Here is an 11,652-nt window from a genome sequence, read left to right on the forward strand (position 1 = left end):
GTACATGCAAAAATTTACTTCACATTTTTTTGAAAATTTTTAAATAACATTTTTTTTTACTTTTCATAAACGGGTGCGCGCGCACCCAGGTTCCAAACGTCCGGGTCGTATACGGAGTACTTTATTAGACAATCCTTTTACATAAATTCAACGCATGAGACAAATATGCATGTCAAGCAACTTTGCACAAAGAATCCTACAAAAAATAAAATTATAATTCCACCTTTGAAGAAACATGTCCCACGCCGAACCGTCGCATGTCGTCCTTCGGCGTCACCATAGTAGCGCCGAAAAAAGTCGAATAGCTGCTATGCCTAGGTTTAAGAGAGCATCGTTGTATTCAAGCAAGCGACAAATCCGAGACTTTGTGGCATGTCGACCAAGGATCTTTACCGTCACTAGCGTAGCCAGGATGAGCAGACGCCCCAGGCCACCTTCGGAGTACTGTAGCTACAGTACACTACAATACATTACTTTCTCTACAGTCAATGAAGGAAAACGTAGCCACGCCCTGAGCCATGGCCAGGTTGGCCTGGGCCTGTCTCCGCCCCTGTTTATCGGGGTCACCAAATCCCAACATTGTCATCCTCACTCGACATAGTCGAAGAGAAGAAACGCCGCCTCCCGTCATCCAAGTGCCCAACTATAAGACGCCGCACACATCTGTGGTAGATGGCGCAACTATCACCCGCAAGAGGGATGAACAGCAACGACCGGACACAAATCTTACCGGATCCAGAGACCGGCAAGACGACCAGGCCACCTGCCCCCTAATAATCCCCAAGTGTAGGGAATCACCGTAGTACAATTCGATAAATATTTGAGTGCCGAACACACGAGAAGCTGAAGGTAAACTATCTATTCTCGAGGGGCCTATAACTCATTTATATGGTCTTTCGTGCAAAGCAACGGGATAGAGTGTGTAAGGTATGTTTTACTTCTATCTAGGAAATGGTAGATTGCTAAAAGTAGATACTACAAGTAAAATATTGCAAGCGAGTAAAGTAGGAGCAGGTATTTCAAGGACTAAAGTGTTTACGCAAATTGTTATTCATTTGTTTGGCTGTCACAATTAGTGAAGCACATGGATACTCTTTTTGTTGTTTCTTTTACAGAGGCGCCATACATACGTGCGGCCATAAACATGTGCAATTACATCCCTAGTGATTGATCATAAGGCTGTTTTGGAGAAAACAATTGAGTTATTAAGACATTAAGTCCAAACACCGCCGTAAGTTTCAAGGTCTCCATAATTATATCCCTTGTTAATTAACCATGAATTAATATAGCATGTATATTTAACTCTTGGGATATGGTTTATATCAATCTCCGCCTATCCCTCCTCCTAACAACATGCAACGGTGACAACCTTATGCATTCCCCAACATATGGGTGCACTCATATATAAGTACATCATCAAAGAAGATAGTATATACTTATATTCAACATCAACAAACTATTTTACAATTTTAAAAAACAAGTCACTACATAAACATAGAAATAGAGACACAATAGATTATGGGAAAAGAATAAATTGCATCAAACATCATGTTTGCCAAGGGATTACAAGAGGTAGATCGAGGATGTTGCTCGAGATTCTGATGAAGATGTTTATGATGACCACGCTGGAGTGGGGTGGAGTCTACCGGGGGCAATTCGGTGGCGGATCCACTGTCCGAACTCTATCCGGCGGCAGCCTTTTGCTCTATATTTCTTATTTTCGATCTCCGTCTCCGTATGTTCTGTGATCGCGTCAAGGACCCTTCTTATAGAAGGTTTTAGGTCAAGACGAAGAGGATGACGGTGGAATCGACAACATCGGACGCTCGAGTTGTCAACGAGAGGTGGTGGCGCGACCAAGGTATTGGGCCACGCCACATGCCCTCTTTCCCAGCTCGTTGAGGTCCTCCTGGACCACATTAGCTCATTTTGTCTGTCTCGAAATTTTTGAAGCGTGCTCTCTAACCTTGCCATTTTTGGAGTCCCGTTGCTCCTGAAGAGTCAAAAATACTAACTGAAGGTTGTTTTTGTAAGACAGGGTTAGAACCAAAATAAAGGGGATTGTTTAGAAAATAACCGAAATCATGAATATCATGGGTAATAACTACTAATAGAACTATAAAGTTCATGTATGCATTGTACATGCATCACCCCCATGCCACTGAAATAGGGTTGGCCGGCCTAGCTTGTGGAGTCCCCTTCCATAGTGCGTTTCTTCCGGACTATTCTAGAACCTTCTAGAACCTTCCATAAATGCACCGGATCATTTTCAAACTTATAAAATGACTTTCTATTTCTATATATGAATCTTATTCTCCGGACCATTCTGGAACTCCTCGTGATTTCATGGATCCCATCCGAGACTCCGAACAAAACTTCGAACTCCATTCCATATTCCATATCTACTCAAACGACATCAAACCTTAAGTGTGTCACCCTACGGTTCGTGAACTATGCAGACATGGTTGAGACTTCTCTCCGACCAATAACCAATAGCGGGATCTGGAGATCCATAATGGCTCCCACATATTCAACGATGACTTAGTGATCGAATGAACCATTTACATACGATACCGATTTCCTTTGTCACGCGACATTTTACTTGTCCGAGGTTTGATCATCGGTATCACGATACCTTGTTCAACCTCGTCTCCTGACAAGTACTCTTTACTCGTACCGTGGTATGTGGTCTCTTATGAACCATTCATATGCTTGCAAGACAATTAGACGACATTCCACCGAGAGGACCTAGAGTATATCTATCCGTCATCGGGATGGACAAATCCCACTATTGATCCATATGTCTCAACTCATACTTTCCGGATACCTAATCCCACCTTTATAACCACCCATTTACGCAGTGGCGTTTGATGTAATCAAAGTACCCTTCCGGTATAAGTGATTTACATGATCTCATGGTCGAAAGGACTAGGTAACTATGTATCGAAAGCTTATAGCAAATGAACTTAATGACGTGATCTTATGCTACGCTTATTTGGGTGTGTCCATTACATCATTCACATAATGATATAACCTTGTCATTTATAACATCCAATGTACATGATCACCAAACGATGATCATCTATTAATCAACAAGCTAGTTATACAAGATACTTACTAGGGACTTCTTGTTGTTTACATAACACACATGTATCAATGTTTCGGTTAATACAATTATAGCATGGTATATAAACATTTATCATGAACACAAAGATATATAATAACCAATTTATTATTGCCTCTTGGGCATATCTCCAACAATCTCCGCCGTCGAGGCGCGCGCGCATCCGCCGCGAGGAAGCGGAAGCCGTCCGTGCCGTGCAGGAGTACGAGGCCGCGCAGAAGGAGGCCGCCGTCCGCCGCGTGAAGCAGGAGGTCGTCGACCTTGACTCCGAGTAAGCCGTCGACGGCGTAGTCTGCCGCGGCGCGTATAGTAGCTCGCCGCCAGCGAAAATTAGTTAGTTTTGGAGGTGGTCGCCGACGACCACCTCAAATGCGATATACCTATCGATCGTAGCACCAGAACTATGATAAATATGTTTGAATTTCGGTTCTACTGCTTGTTTGTGATGATCAATTTGCTGACAATTTTTGAAATCGATGTTATTCGGTTCGGAATATGGGTGTTGTTCTGCGCCACGCTAAAAATCGCTCGCCTTTTGTTTTTCAAACTAAACTCAGTTCTTTCGGTTCGGCATAATAAGGGCCTGTTTGGTGTGGCTGGATGTGGTCGTTGTGGCTGGGTCGTGGGTGATGTGCGAGAGCGACTTCTCCCGGACGATGACTTTTACGAGTGGAAGTCTTTGGCAAACCAGATTGGTCATCCAGTTCGTAAATTGTTGAATTGTCTGAAACACCCTTACATTAATGAAAAGGTGTACTGTCGCTGCTTCACGTGTAATAAATAGAATATGCATCTAAAATTCAAGTCGCCATACAATTTTCATTACATAACCATTAGGAATATATTTGTCCAAAATACATTTCCACTACATTATACTAGCTAATTCCTCCGTTGTCTAGAAATGAACAACGTGTTGGCAATGTCGTCACGTGTTCCGTTCATGCCTCTTGTGTGTAGTTCACCCGACACATGATCACTAGGCAAGGTAATTGTTTGCCTCTGGGCCTTGGGCATGTAATCCTCATCAGCATCACATCGATATGGGCAGTCAATTTGGCCCTAACTTGGCATCAATTCATACTCATTCACAGTCCAGATCAATTCAGAAATTGAAAACAACAAAGAATTGAACAAATGGGCAGGGGGGCGGCCTGGAATTGTGCTCACCTGCGGCGGGACTGTGGGGTGGTGGAGGGGACGGCGGTCCTGGACCGGGAGGCGATGGGGAGGACGGCGCGGTACTGGGGAGGCGCGGCGTGCGGCGACGGGGACGCGCGGCGTGCGGCGGCGATGGGGAGGCGCGGCGTGCGGGGAGGCGCGGCGTGCGTCGGCGGCGATGGGGAGGCGCGGCGTGCGGCGGCGGCGATGGGGAGGCGCGGCGTGCGGCGGCGGCGTGCGGGGAAGGCGACGCAACCCTAGCGGGGGGGCAGGCGAGCAGGGGCTAGCTCGGGAAAAAAACGAGGAGAGACGAGTCTGGCGCTTCGGAAGCTCGGGAAGCACCGTTCGAGGTGCTTTTCCCCGTATGAAGGAAACGGTGTGGCTTTTGGAAAAGCCCAACGCGAAGCCGAGCCCTTTGGCTCGTTTGGGCTGCTTTTTTTTGGTGGAAAGCCTCCAAAAGCTACACCAAACAGGCCCTAAGGGCTGTGTTTCAAAGTCCCTTACAAGTACAACTCCATGAGCTGCGCGAGGCTGGACTAGGTACGGCCGGGAGCGCCTAATCCCCGCTTTAAGCGGGAGCCAAGGTCCCTCCCGCATGCAGCGCTTTCTCCATGGGCCGAATCGACGTGGCCCAACAAAAAGGTATTGCCTTTTCTTTTTTCCTTTTTGTTTATGTTTTCTTTTTCTTTTTTTTCTCCTTTTGGAAAACAATTTTAAAATCTGAAGTTTTAAAAACAAATAGAATATTTTCGGAAATTTAAATTTTTAAATTGGAACATTTTTTAAATTTAAACATTTTTTAAAATTGAGTTTTTAACATGAACATTTTTTAAAAATAACTTTTAAAATTTTAACATTTTTAGAGTTGAACACTTTTTATTTCAATTTTTAATTTGAACAATTTTTAGTTTTGAACTTTTTTATATTTGAACATTTTTTGTATTTGAACATTTTTTGTATTTGAACAATTTTTAATTTTGAACTTTTTTATATTTGAACATCTTTTGTGTTTGAACATTTCTTAAATTTAGAAAATGTAAAAAAATAGAAAACGGAGAAAACCATAAAAAGCGAAAAGAAAAACGAAAACCAGTAAAACCGAAAAAAAAACTGAAGAAACCACTGAAAACCAGACCGGAAGTTTCCAGAAACTTCCAAAACCCGGCAGAATAAAAAAAACCAACTGACAACCGTTTACTGCTGTTGTCGCTAAATGGGCCGGCCCAACCTATCGCGCTCTGAGCGGAACGCCAGATAACGCCCGCTATAAGCGGCGAATAGGTTCGCGAAACCTATTCACCGCTTACTGCGGGACGTATCTGGGACGCCGCACAGGCGTTGTAGTTCCTGGGCCGGCCCATTTACTCCTCCGCCTCGTTTTCACGTCAGCGATGAATCCGGTTTTTGTATTTTCGGGCGCTTTTTTTGGGTTTTCTGCTGGTTTGCGATTCTGCTATTTTTTCGTTTGCTTTCGAGTTTTTTTATTTCTTCTGGTTTTTTATTTTTCCCAGTTAGTTTTTTGAACTTTTTTAAAAATCTGAATATTTTAAAAAATTTGAACATTTTTAAATTTCGAACGTTTTCAAGTTTTGAACATTTTTAAATTTTGAACATTTTTCGAATTTTGAACATTTTTTGAATTTTGAACATTTTTCACTTTTGAACATTTTTTGATTTTGAACATTTTTAAATAAAACACTTTTGAACATTTTAAAATTTTGAATGTTTTCAAGTTTTGAACATTTTTAAATTTTGAACATTTTTTGAATTTTGAACATTTTCACTTTTGAACATTTTTCGATTTTGAACATTTTTAAATTTTAAACATTTTCAGTTTTGAACTTTTTATTTATAAACATTTTTTGAACTATTTTTTAATACACGCATTTTCCAAATTAGACCATATCTAAATTTAAACATTTTTTCGGAATTTGAACGATTTTCAAATTGCAAAGTTTTCAAAAAAATTCGGAAAAAACGAAAACCAGCAAGGAAGCCACTGATAGTCTGAAACAGAGAACAACCAAAATCTGATGTCACGGACGAAATATGGGCCTGGCCCATTTGAAAATTCTTTGAAAATTCCATACGCGGCCCCGAAGCGTTTCTCCGCTTAAAGCGATGCATAGGCGTCCCCGAATAGGTTTCGCCGGTACGGCCGGCATGCTTCCGCTTCCGATCGACTTCCATGCGTAGCAGGCCCACATAGAGCCAGCGATAGAGTGTAGCCCGTGTACAAGCGTCACATGGAGGCACAGGTTCCTGTTCACAAAGCCCGCGGTAGCACCAGTCAAGCCCATCGCAGCACGTTGCTTTGGCCCATTTTTCAGTTCGTTCAACTTCAAGAGCTGCAGGCCGCGTCGATCAATAGCATATTTCGACGGCTACGGCCGATCAGTAATTCCGCCTTATTTCAGAATTCTAGCCGGTGGAAATGAGCTCCAGCGACGGTTCTTTCTTTAAGTAGTAATCATATACTCCCTTTCGTTCTCTTTTAATTAATTCAAATTTAGTACAACTTTATATTAAATTTAAATCAATTTAAAAAGACCGAATGAAGTATTTGTTAAACCACAGCCACAGCTAAATCGCTGGCTACCAGCTCCGAACAAAGTCCGCCTCTGCAGCGCCCCCGCTTTTGAGTGGGATGCAAGAGCATGCTCAATCCACTCTGGGTCTGCAAGCTAGAGCCATACCGAGCAAATTCATGGGCTACTCTATTACATTCTTGACGGCGTAACAAGAAAACACAGACATCAAAGTCCAGCGATGGTTCTTGTTTCTCTGCTCCTCGACTCCATCCCCCCTTCCCCGTGAATTTGAAGCATTTCTTTGAACAATACCAAATCATTCCACCTAGGATGATTGACCCACCCCTAGTTTTCATTGGCCTACAGCGCGAGCAGCCTAGTAATAATCCTCGACACGACATCGCTCTGCCGGGCAGCGCTAGTCAATTTGCATGATTTGGTATGTCCTGCATTAACCGGTCTGCCCTATACATGGGATGTACATTTGTAGCAATACAACCGGTGAATTCATGGTTGATGTTCTTCTGATTATAATTAAAATTTACTTCTACCAATTGCCATGATGGAGTGATTTTGTCAACAAAAAAAAGGAATCACCGGAGATGATCCAGAAGATATATCAATGTCAATGATGGTATTTCTATCCACGATGTAGTAATCTCTGCTTTTCCCCCCTTAATTACCCTATTAGCTATTTATGTTGTCTCTGTAGAAATATACTTTTACAATGGTAAATTTTGGTCGCAATCTAGTAAATTTGCTTGCGTACACTTTTTTTCTATTTCCAGATCCGCCATTGCCTGGAGCGCATGCACGACACCATTTAGGAGCACAATGCGAGCGCCCACCAAGAGGAGAAGTGAGTACGAAGACGGGAGATTCTTCTCAATCTTGGCAATAAGGGGGACAAAGTAACTAATCTTCAACTTCTCGCAGTTCAGGGGTAGCCCGAGATATGTTGGAAAAAACTTCGACAAGGCAGCCACTCTTAGGTCGCATCTCATCGACCAGGGAGGGATTAGTGTGCTTTTTGTGAAGTTGATCCACCTACCTGCGCGAACTGGTCGATGAGGAGCTTGAGGCGCCGAGCCGCCTGAGCAATTGCACTTCTTGCTCCTACGATTTGATATCTATTACTTCCACACTGAGATGTGCTACATTGATCTCCTACACTTCGGGATTATCAGGTGGCAGCAGCTAGATCACGGGAGTTGCATGGTTTACTATATTTGGAGGCGCATGGGCGGGGATGAGAAGGCGGCCCGATTTGGAGACAGGGCGAAATGTTTTTCTGACTTGACACTGGCATACCTCTATAATTTTCCACTGCTCCATGTTTTGCCTGTTTCGGGAATTTCCAAAAGAGGCACTATACCACAACACCAGATTCCCAACTGACGTTGGTTGGGAAAAGTCAGTATCGCTGATAGATAGTTGGTCGGCAATGATTCTATCAGATTGTTGGTCGGCAATATGTATAAATAATGTCTGAGTATTGGTCGGAAAAGCTATAGGATGTACCGTCCAGTTATCGGTTGGGAACGAAGCTAATTGCATCGAACATTCGGTCGGGAACAATACCGACCGATCGTTTGTAGCTAGTCCGGGCTGGCGCGCTGCAAATTGAAACCTTGGCGCACAAAAGGCGCGGGCCGAATTTTTTCGCTGGCGCCGCGAAAGCCCAAACAAACACCCGCGCTTCCTTGTAAAAGTTCCTTAACCCTAGCCGCCTTTATCCTCTCCGAGCCTCTCCCAGATCCCATCCCCAATCCGTCCTTCTCAGCCTCCACCTCTCCCCCCTCCTCAGATTCGCCGATATGTGCGAGGTCGCATCAACGGAGGAGGGTGCCGCCGTATGAGTCCTTGATGACGCCGTCGCCTAGTACTCGCTGGACGTCACGCACCTAGTTCGCGGGAGCCCTGCAAGTCCCAGATGCGTGCCATCCAAGAGGAAACCGCAGCTCTAATCCGAAGTTCATGGACGGCACCGCTGCTGCTTCCGCTTGCACTCTTCACCGCTAGATCTCCTCTCTTCCCCGCAGCAAGTAAGGTAAACCTTTTATTAGGCTTTCATCTCGCCTCTCAAGCTGGTTACTATTGTCACTTGTTCGTGCTGGACCCGTTCACTGTTATTGCTTTATTGTTTAGTGTGTCAAATACAGACACTCATTAACATGTCCAGATTAGTAACTCAGCTTAATACCGACTGCCTTTGCTGCTTGTAGTTGTTGCTGGCAAGGGAATGTGGCGTTGGTACTATGAACGAATCTGGTGCAGAGGCTGTAAGCAGTGCAAGCAACATCGGTATGTTAGGTTGCTAGCCTGCTACACTATGGTAGTACTATTGAACACTGGATGTTTGGGACGACACTACATGTTATTGGATAATGTTTATGCCTACTTCTTTACTGTTTTCACATTCATGTGTATTTTGGATTATTAGTACTGTATATGATATGATTTATAATTGTATATTGCAAGGTGGAAGGAGAGATATATATTGTGGAACTAAGGATGAGGATATTTTAATCCGTCATCATTCATCCATGAAAAAGGGGGAGTCAGGGAGGCACTAGGTCCATTGGTAACACATTTTAAAATTATTTGTCTTTAGTGCTAGTACTACTGTAGCTATGGCGATACTTTACATGTCAAAAGCTACACAATTATGTTCTTGAGGGTTAAATTAATCACATGATGGCAGTTAGGAAAAATGTCTGAAGCAAGCATAAAACCAAGCAGGGATGGGGTGATGGGGTGGATAGATTCCCTGCTTTCTTTCTCCTACATATATCCTTGTTGTGAAGATTTGTTGACTGGTACCTTGATATGCAATAACAAATGTGTTTGATTCTTTCTCATTTGATTTAGGAGTTACTCTTTGGAACACAATGGATCTCAAACTTTTGAATTAGACTCCCAAGAGAGGGTATGCCAGTTAAGTTGTGTCCTCTGTTGCCATGTTGTAGCTAAAAGTTCGTACCTACTTGTTCCTTCTGGCTGTGTTCAGAACCTGTCAGTTCACCTGATTTTAAATTTCTATCAATCGCGGTGCTACAATGGTGAGCATTTAGCTACTAGGTGACTTCAGTTTAGTACACTTACAAAAATACATACATGTAAGCTACAGATTGCTGGTTCTAGTTTTTGTTTAGAGCTATAACGATCAGCAGAGAAGTACAAAATTGCGGGTTCCCTGTACAAATAATAATTTGTAGTAGTAATCAGAATATTGGCACATATCTTATTTGTTTGCAAGTTTGCTGAAAACTACTGTCATACATGTATGCATGTCAGTATCTGCAATCTGTATATTATGTGACCCAGCTGTTTTTCCAAAATAAATTGTTATCGTGTATGCATGTCAATATCTGCAAGTTGTAGCTTATGCCCCCCCTGGTTTTTGTGACTATGGATTACTCATCTCAAATAGAAATCATAGCTTGATAAAAGAGGAAAAGATGCAAATCAGGTAATAGCTAGAGATCAGTTCTTGTGTACGTTAACATTTGTACAATCATAGCTTGACTATTAAAACCTGGCCTTTTTTCTTGCATACAACTGAAATTACTTTTGGCTGCCAACAGAGCCATTCTTGTATGTAATTTGTTTCTTTATTTACAAATGATGTGTTTTATGTTACTGTTCTATCAAATGTAATGTTGGTCAAGTATGTAGAGGTTGTATCAGATTTTACTAATTGAATAGTAACATGAGCATAAGATATCATACAATATATATGGCTTAGTTGATATTGGAGTATCCACTTGTGTTGACATTTGCTAAAATAACTTTTTCTTTGTCTTATGGAGCAACATAGAATCAGCTAATCCCTTATGTAGACTTGGTACACAGATCTGAGGTAGAAAGGTTGGTTGTGGGAACTATTCAGCCTGCCCGTCAAGAAATTCTATAGGCATGCTTGCATTACTCGGTTGAACATGAAATGCTGTAGGAGTGAATAGATGACTTTTCTGTTTGCACTGTCCTACTGCTATATGCATTTGTTCAGTTATTTCAGTTCATCCCCTTTCAGTTCATACTTTTTAGACTGCTAGTACTTTGTGGAATAATAAACATCTCCCAATGGATTACGTGTTCCATTAATCATTTTGCAGATCAGCTGATAATGGATTCTGTGTCTAGTTCCATTCCTTTGAGTGGCAGGAGATGCAAATCAAGCAGTTATTGCATTGCAAGGTTTGCTTCTTCTGCTAGAATATCATACTATTATGCTAGACTCATATTTGACATAAAATTCATAGTCTGATGCCTAAGTTCATCAATTAAAAGTATCCATTGTTACTTTGTAGGAAGGACATGCATCCATAAGGCGCTTCAAATGAAGATGGTTGTTTCTTAATGGATGAAGTTCTGTGTCATTGGAGATATCAGACATCATTTTGTAAAGTCGGATGTATGTTTGTGTCTTTGCTAAAAAATACAATTCTTAGTACACTTAGCCACCTTTAATCTCAGAGCATTCTAGATGGTAAAGGTGTTGTGAAAAAAATTTGTATGTGTGGCAGTAATATGTGACGTTATCATCTGGTTACATGTTTCCTTTTGGATTTAATATTTCTGCGAATTTACCTGATGCAAAATTATGGGATTAAAATGTATATAGCTATCAAATATATGAAGTGAGTAGGTTGGAAAGGTCAATTGATTGGCCAGTTGAAGGTCGGCTGGCAAGATACGCAATTTAGCTTGCCTACAAGAAGTCGGTCGGTAAAACGTACCTTGTCAGATTGTTGGTCGGGATAGGAATGTTGGTCGGTAAAATAATGTTGGTTGGGAAAATATATGTCGGTCGGCAAAGGGTTTCCAGTGCTGTCA

General features: G+C 42.2%; 1 long non-coding RNA gene across 1 annotated transcript; it reads left to right on the forward strand.

Annotated features, from left to right (window-relative positions):
* The first annotated feature begins 8,498 nt into the window (after positions 1–8,498).
* On the forward strand, positions 8,499–11,360 carry LOC124691357. Its single transcript, XR_006998923.1, has 3 exons — positions 8,499–8,863; positions 9,039–11,013; positions 11,127–11,360. It is a non-coding gene; the product is annotated as an uncharacterized LOC124691357 (long non-coding RNA).
* The last annotated feature ends 292 nt before the right edge of the window (positions 11,361–11,652 follow it).

The sequence above is a fragment of the Lolium rigidum genome, chromosome 2, assembly GCF_022539505.1.
Source record: "Lolium rigidum isolate FL_2022 chromosome 2, APGP_CSIRO_Lrig_0.1, whole genome shotgun sequence".
Classification (NCBI taxonomy): Eukaryota; Viridiplantae; Streptophyta; class Magnoliopsida; order Poales; family Poaceae; genus Lolium; species Lolium rigidum.